The sequence below is a fragment of the Dermacentor silvarum genome, chromosome 6 (assembly GCF_013339745.2).
Source record: "Dermacentor silvarum isolate Dsil-2018 chromosome 6, BIME_Dsil_1.4, whole genome shotgun sequence".
NCBI lineage: Eukaryota > Metazoa > Arthropoda > Arachnida > Ixodida > Ixodidae > Dermacentor > Dermacentor silvarum.
Genome location: NC_051159.1, coordinates 81,772,328 through 81,779,868, shown reverse-complemented (window position 1 = coordinate 81,779,868; position 7,541 = coordinate 81,772,328). Strand labels below are relative to the sequence as shown.

The window sequence follows — 7,541 nt, the reverse complement described above, 5'->3', positions numbered from 1 at the left end:
AATCACTGCTCCGCACTTCCCAGCTTTCACGCTGAGTGGAACTGCATTACCGCCGAGTTTACCATTTATATCAGTGGGCGCGTTAAGTTAGCGCGCTCCGAACTCCAAAGGAGCACGCTCGAGTGCGCTCGAGTGCGACGCCTTCGGAGCTTAACTTAACGGCGATTTCGCCGACTGCTTTCGGGCGCACGAACGCGCCGTCTGGCGAATGTTGTGTTGCTTCCGCGACCGCTATCGCATTGAGCGCGCTTTTTGAAGATGGCGCCGCCGATAAACACCCTCCTGCAGTTCTTGATAGACGATGAAGAGCTAGAAGAACTTGACGCGCGGCGACGAACGAAGCAGCAGCGACTTATGTATACGATGCAAGCTGTTCGTGCTGTTCTCAGAGATCCCCTAACAGAGGATTTATTTCTGCTCCGCGGTATGCTGACTGATGACTCATTGCCGATCGCAAGAGGACAGAAAGCCTTATGATCCGAGGCATCCAGGATTATGTGATCAACCTTGTGCCCAGATACACGGACACACAATTCAATGAGCAGTGCCCCAACATCTTCCATGATAACATGAGAACCTGAAGAAGTCATACACATGAACGTAGCGACGAGAAGGCGCCAAACTGTGACTGTCCGATTACGTACCTGAGCGTCTGGCAAGTAATGATCGGGCCGTCATTTTCGGTTCGTGATAAGCTCAAATCGCGCCAACACGCGAAGTTCCCGATCATGCCTTAGAGCAGACACCCGGCTGCGCAGCGGCGGCAGGAACGAGTGGGCAAGGAGCACGGACTTGCATAAGTGCAAAGAGTCGGAAACACGTCATTTTTCCGGAAGCCGTAGCAGGTGCGCGCTCTCGTGCACCGTTTCCAGGGTGGAGCGCGTAGAGCGCGCTCCGTAATCACGCACCGGAAGTCGCTTTTTAGCCGTTAAGTTTAAAAGAGCGCGCTCGAGCGCCTTAACTTAACGCGCCCAGTGCTTTTTTTAACCATTTTTTGGGGTGACCTATAAGTTGTTCCACCACCTTCACCCCTGCAATGACCTTCGAGGTCATATCCCCTAACGCCGACTTTTTCTGTGTTGCCATGGGCTATTCGCCTTGTTTCGGCAACCTTTTTCAATGGAATCGACCGTTCACAAACACAACCGTTCAAGAGGGGAGAACTAAAACGCGTTCCCCCGAGCTATAGCACTTTGCGGGGGGTCTCGATGAGGAATCTATCAAGTCGAAGTGACCGCCCGGCGGTTTCCCCCCGAATTCCAGTAAATTTATTGATGCGGTGCGGGACAGCTGCCACCTTTTTTTTTTTTTCGCTCATGGCACTCACGCCCCCGAAAGGCGTTTCATCCTTCTTAATCAAACTCGGTCGGCTCACCGCCTATCGATCCCCGACGCCCCGGGCTGTGTCAACGTGAGCTCTCTATTTCCCGCGATACGCGAAGGGAATGCTAATGGGTTCCGCAGGCCTCGCATGAATCTGCTTGATTTACTTTCCGCCTCTTCGATTAATTTCACCCGGATTATTGACTGCTACTCGCTCTGTGAACAGCGTCTTTCCTTTCGCGAGCTATCCCGCCCGTGGTCATATTTAGGATACTTAGTTTCATCACACGTCGCCATCTGCAGTCGAACAAAGTCGAGCCGGCTTCTAAATTTTTTTTTGTAATATTGGCGCGGAAACTTCATTATGCGGCGCGAAACGGCGATTCAGATTTATGCGATTTTGTTTAGCTCAGAGCCCGCTATGAGCCCGCTATATGTTTCGCCAGTGTCTTGTGCGTGCGACTTCACTTTATCAGAGCGCGTAGCGATGAAACTCGCGGGTGCGTCTGTTACTTGGATTTCACTCGTTCATGGCGCACATGTACCAATTAAAATAAGTGATTTTTTTTCTTCATATGACGGCTACCAAAGAGATTTATCTCGAAAGTTTGTATTCTCGTACTTAGTACAGATGAACGGGTAAATATTTCGGACAATTTCGCCATAGATTGATGTCATTGTGCTACATTTTCTTTTTTAGATATATGCGACGTGCTTATTCAAGAGAATTCCAAATAAATAAATGCATACTGTCTGAATCATGCCTGCTGATGATGACATAATCTTTTTCAACTTCAAAAGAACAATTGTTTACTCAGTCGTGATTTAAAAAAAAAAAACACCTTAGACAGCGGCAGGTAAACAATCGTATTTATTTATTTATTTATTTATTTATTTATTTATTTATTTATTTATTTATTTATTTATTTATTTATTTATTTATTTATTTGCTTGAAAACAAGTAGACGAATAAGACCTTTTTTTATCTTTATTACCTGCTCTTTTTTAGATCTTGCTTCCTGTCAGCGATTGTTCATGGCTACATCAGAGCCTTTTGCTAAGCAAGTATCAAGGTTTTAGCAACACCATAACGACTTCTGGTATTTCAATGGTGAAAAGCTTTAAGCTCACTGCAAAATACACAACAAATGCTGAGAGCTTTATTCAGGTCGTTGAGGGGCAGCACCGAGTACTCAGCTGGCCAGATAGGTGAATTGGCTTCGAGCCGTGCGACGGCGATAGGAAGCGTTCCAATCTTCCTTTTCTTTATAATCGTCGCCCAGGATAAAAATGGAGCCACTACGGTGACAGACAGACGATGGGCACATAATAACGCATGAGCCGGCCGACGTGAACAATTCCACGTCCGCGGCGATGGTGGTCACTTGAGGGCACTAGTGTCTCGGTGATGTAGTTGACGGGCGAATTTCGAGCAATGACATCACAGGGACCATCGAATTTGGAGAGAAGTTTGGAAGAGAGGCCAAGAGCAGCAGGTGGGACCCAGAGCCATACGAGAGAGTCAGGCGAGAGGGTGGGAGCTGGAAGGTTGTCGACACGTCGAATATTCTGGCGGGCTTGGTCTGCAATCGTGAGTGAGCGGGCGAGCTGTTGACATTACTCGGAATGCTTAGCGGCGGCGCGCTGTGAAGCATCCGTATGATATGTAAGAATTGTGTCGACAGTACGGGAAGGTTCAGAGCTGCAAAGAAGGCACGAAGAACATCCAGTTGTGGCCTGTTTGGTGGTGTCGTATGCTTACGTCACAAACGGGAGGATAAGGAAAGTCCCATTTGGAATTACACGAGGTAGCGCACACTGACAGAATGTCTCTCGCAGTTAACTTAAGCCGTTCGGTCAGATCATTTACCTGCGGGTGACAGGCGGTGTGTGTTACGATGCACAATGATGCATTGACCGAGAAGTGACTGAAGTACTTTCAGAGAGAAACACGCGCTCTCTGTCACTCAAGAGTTCGCGAGGTGCAACTTGACGGTGAGCGAAGTGATGCAGAGAGGAGGAAGCGACATCGTTCGCCGCAGCTGCTGGGAGGGCAGCGGTTTCTGAAAATCGCGTTGGGTAATCGACAGAGATGAGATGGTGAGCCAAGGGTTGCCAGCAGCCGTACATTTGAGGGTATCGTATAAAACAATCCCGATGCTTAACATTTGGTGTAGGTGCGGGGCACGCTTTGATTTTTGAAACTGCGACGTAGGAAGTTGCCCGCCACGCCCGTCTGGCGCAAGACCCGTCTACACAACCAACGACCTCGATGCCTTCCGTGTCATGATCGGGCGCACAGAGCCAGCGCGACGCTGCCATTTTCAGCGGTATAAGAGATCACGAGGTGGAGGACTTGCTCACCTTCTATGAAAGAATGATCAACAACAAAAACGCTTAACCTTGCACTCGGCCGCGCAACGCTTGAAACAGCGGAGCTGGCCGATCATAGCCCAGCATTTTCCGGAAGTGCGCGCGAACTTTTCATCTTATTACTCATGATGATGATTTCTTTTCGCTCATCTCTGGCTTACGGCTACAGTGTACTCTTCTAGTACACTGTACTTACGGCCGTCACTGCGCGTTGCATAGCGCAGCTTGCAACAGCGACACCGCGTTCCAGGAGACCCGCTCCGTGAATGCGTCTCTCTCTCTCTCGCTCTCATTGCGCGCAAAAGCTCTTCACCTCGCAGAGCACGAGCGTACGAACGCGCCAGCTGTGGACGAAGACGACGTCGCTCGAAGGCAATCATATGTTTCGCATAAATGCATGTTCTGCAAGCTTGGCTGTATAGCCTAGTGGTTACGACGCTCGCCTTGGGACCGGGGGTGCGCGAGTTCGAATCTCTCGCCTCCGCAAGAAAGTTCATTTTCTTTTCTTTCTTGGTAATTTCTTGATACGCAGCACAAATTACGGTTGGCCTAAACAGCTTGGCTGTTAAAAACACGACGACGCTATGAAACGGAACAACGTCATATTCTGTTTGAAGGACCTTGCGAGCATGTGATACCGCGAACCGGACTTAACGTCTTGAATGGCATTTCAGACCAGCTTCGCAGAGGTTTTACGGCGGCCTGCAGTCCGAAAGCTTCGCCCAACGCCTCCCCATCCCTGTGGGAAGGTGCGCTTTCCAGCACAGCCTTCGACGACCAGCGATACCTGATCGACCGGGCCAGCCGGATAGCAGCAGCAAATGGCCGGGGCCCTGGACTGAGGGCTCCACCCTCTGGGACCTCGTTACAAAACACCAAATGAAGTTTACTACTGCGAGAACGGGGGCATCAGAATAGTGAGACATTCACAGGTTATACCGAGGATTTCATGGACCTGTTCAAGCGCGTCGATGCCAAAATGTCGGAAATCGATAAGTAATATTTGAAAGGGAATTGATGACAGTGCCTTTCAGATGCTGTTCGTGAAGGACCCCGGCACCTCCGCCAAATGTTTAGTGGTTTATTCAGGTCATCGAGTGGCAGCTAGAAACACAGCGGCAGCACCGAGGGCTTAGCTGGATGGGCGAACTGGCCTCCAGCCACGTGATGGAGAAGGGGCTTTCTAGCGTGCGGATCGTCTCATTTACAAAAGAAAGGAACGAGAAACGCATATGCACCAATCTCGAAACTCAGTCGCGTGCCTATGCCTTTACAAAAACGGCTTCACAATAGCCAGCGTTGGCTTCGAGTTTGTTATCGCTGTTTATCGACTGTAACTCCAAAGATTATATAGTAATGGTTATGTCCAGTTCTGATTCAAGTATTGCAAAGTTAGAGCAACTGCATCCCACGGCTAGCCGGTGATGGCATTTGGAAGTAGGTCATTGGTTTGCACCGTGCGCGATTCGTACGAGCTAGAAAAGGACGCCTATTTTTGGCAACAACACACGACGAGCGGACAGGCTGATCGAAGCACGCCCGGTCTGCAGACAAACAAAAAGTAAAAAGGAGCAGGACCGTTTCTTTCTTTCTTCATTTTTGAGAAATATAGACGAATTAAAGAGGGAAAATATATAGAGGAATTAAAAAGCGACGGAACCAATCTCACGATGACTGTTGACAGTATAATGCGTTAGCATTCAATAAATATATCGACATAACTTATGGCCACCGTCGAAACGAGTTATGTGTGAGGCGTGTGCAGCAGTGGAAATATTTCGTGCTTCCCTATTTAATGAACGTCCTTCTCTCTTTCTAGAGCTGCCGCCGCAAATCCAGCGCATGGCAGCCGAAATGCATGGCTCTCTGGCACGTACTAACGCTGATGAATGCGTCATACGGCAACCTGACTCCTCTCTCGCGCTTCTTTCTCGACACGCTGCGCCATCTTGTCGCACTGCCTAGAAGTCTGCGTGTTGCATCCGAGACGATCACGTGCTCGTGACGCCTGCGGCAGAATGGATGTTCCACATCCGCCGCCTAGGTTTGTGAGTGGTGGCGCTGGCTAACACTCCCAGGGTTAATTCTAGCTGTAAGACATAAATACCCCAGAAAGTGGATGGGAAAACGGCGCCGCGGTAGCTCAATGGTGAGAGCATCGCACGCGCAATGCGAAGACGTGGGTTCGTTCCCCACCTGTGGCCAGTTCTTTTTTCATCCATTTTCATTTTCATTAATTTGACATTTGTTTGATTCAATTAGTAATTACGAGTAATTTCCCCTATGTTGTCCTTGGTGTCACTGTCTGTTGGCTTCTTATGATATGATTAATAAAAATCGGGCCCCTGGGCTCCCTTTCTTCTCGTTCACACACACACACACACACACATATATATATATATATATATATATATATATATATATATATGTTGCCACAAATATTTTAGGCCTTTCTACTGTTGAATCTCTTCACACCACCGTTAATATTGGTTTTGAGTTTCAGGCTTTTTTGCGATACATTGCCCTTGCGCCACTAAATTTCATACGCCAGGCTTTTATAAGCATGGCATATGAAATTTATTGGATATACATTTAAGTGATGAACATATTTTTGTAGACATTGTCTACAGTCACATCTTGCTTTCAATATTTTCTATTTTTTATTTATTAAGTGGTACTTACATGAGCTCGCAATGAATATTCATTCATTCATTCATTCATTCATTCATTCATTCATTCATTCATTCATTCATTCATTCATTCATTCATTCATTCATTCATTCATTCATTCACTTAAGTAGGGTGTAGGGGGGGGGGGGGGGCGGAATAGGAAGTTATCGCAAGCGTAATCAGCTCAAACAATCTCTTTCTTTTTTTTCACTCGTTTTCAAATGTTTAGGCCTACAGGAAGCACAAAAACTTACTCCTTACAATTTATGCCTAAAACCTTAAGGTCATTTTACCTTACGTTGCATGATCTTGTTTTAGCTTTAACTGTATACCGTAACTTTTCATCGCTGTTTCAACAATGAGACGAATGTAGTTGAAGAAAATAAGGACAGTGTAACAAGACGTTTCTATGCAACTCAATGAATTATTCAGCACTTGCTGCGCGTGCTCAGCCAATGAACACTGTTGACCTCCCTGTGCTTGTTGCTGTGGATGTCGGGGAAGCGAAATGCCGAGAAATAGAATTATTTGGGCTGACGAGCTTACACACATGCAGCTGAGTGCTGCAACCGTAGCTTCTCATTACCTCTGCTAGACGGCGGACTCTAGCATAAACGTTGACTCGTGGGAACAGGGTTTTCGCTGAGGCAACGTGCTGCACCTTACATAATGACAACCGGCGCCGGCACCACCTTGCTCTGCCTACGTTATGCGCGTTGCGGAAAGGGCTCAGCGAGCGGTTTAGAGGACAACGCTCTGGAAATAGGTGGCAGCGGCTTAAACCGAGCAGCCAGTTTCTTTTGCTTCCTTTTTTTTTCACAGAACTCCAGGCGCGATTGCTCCATATATCCTTTCGCATTGTTGAAGGCTATACGAATGCAATTCAAAGACAGCGCACTCGTCCTACCCGCCACGGTGGCTCAGTCGCAATGCTGTTGCGCTGGTAAGCACGAGGTCGCGGAATCGAATCCCGCGCTCGGTGGCCGCATTTCGATGGGGCGAAACGCGGCCCCAACTCCCGTGTCTCGTTCATTGGGGGCGCATTAAAGGTTCACTGGTGGTCAAAATTTATCCGGAGTCCCCCACTACGACATGCCTCACAATGAAATCGTGCTTTTGACACGTAAAGCCCCGAAATTCAATTCTCTCGTTCTAGATTATCAGATATATTCCAC

The 7,541-nt window shown here is 47.9% G+C and overlaps 1 non-coding gene across 1 annotated transcript; it reads left to right on the top strand.

Annotated features, from left to right (window-relative positions):
• Window positions 1-5,828: 5,828 nt before the first annotated feature.
• Window positions 5,829-5,900, top strand: Trnaa-cgc (transfer RNA alanine (anticodon CGC)). Its single transcript has one exon. It is a non-coding gene; the product is annotated as a tRNA-Ala (tRNA).
• The last annotated feature ends 1,641 nt before the right edge of the window (window positions 5,901-7,541 follow it).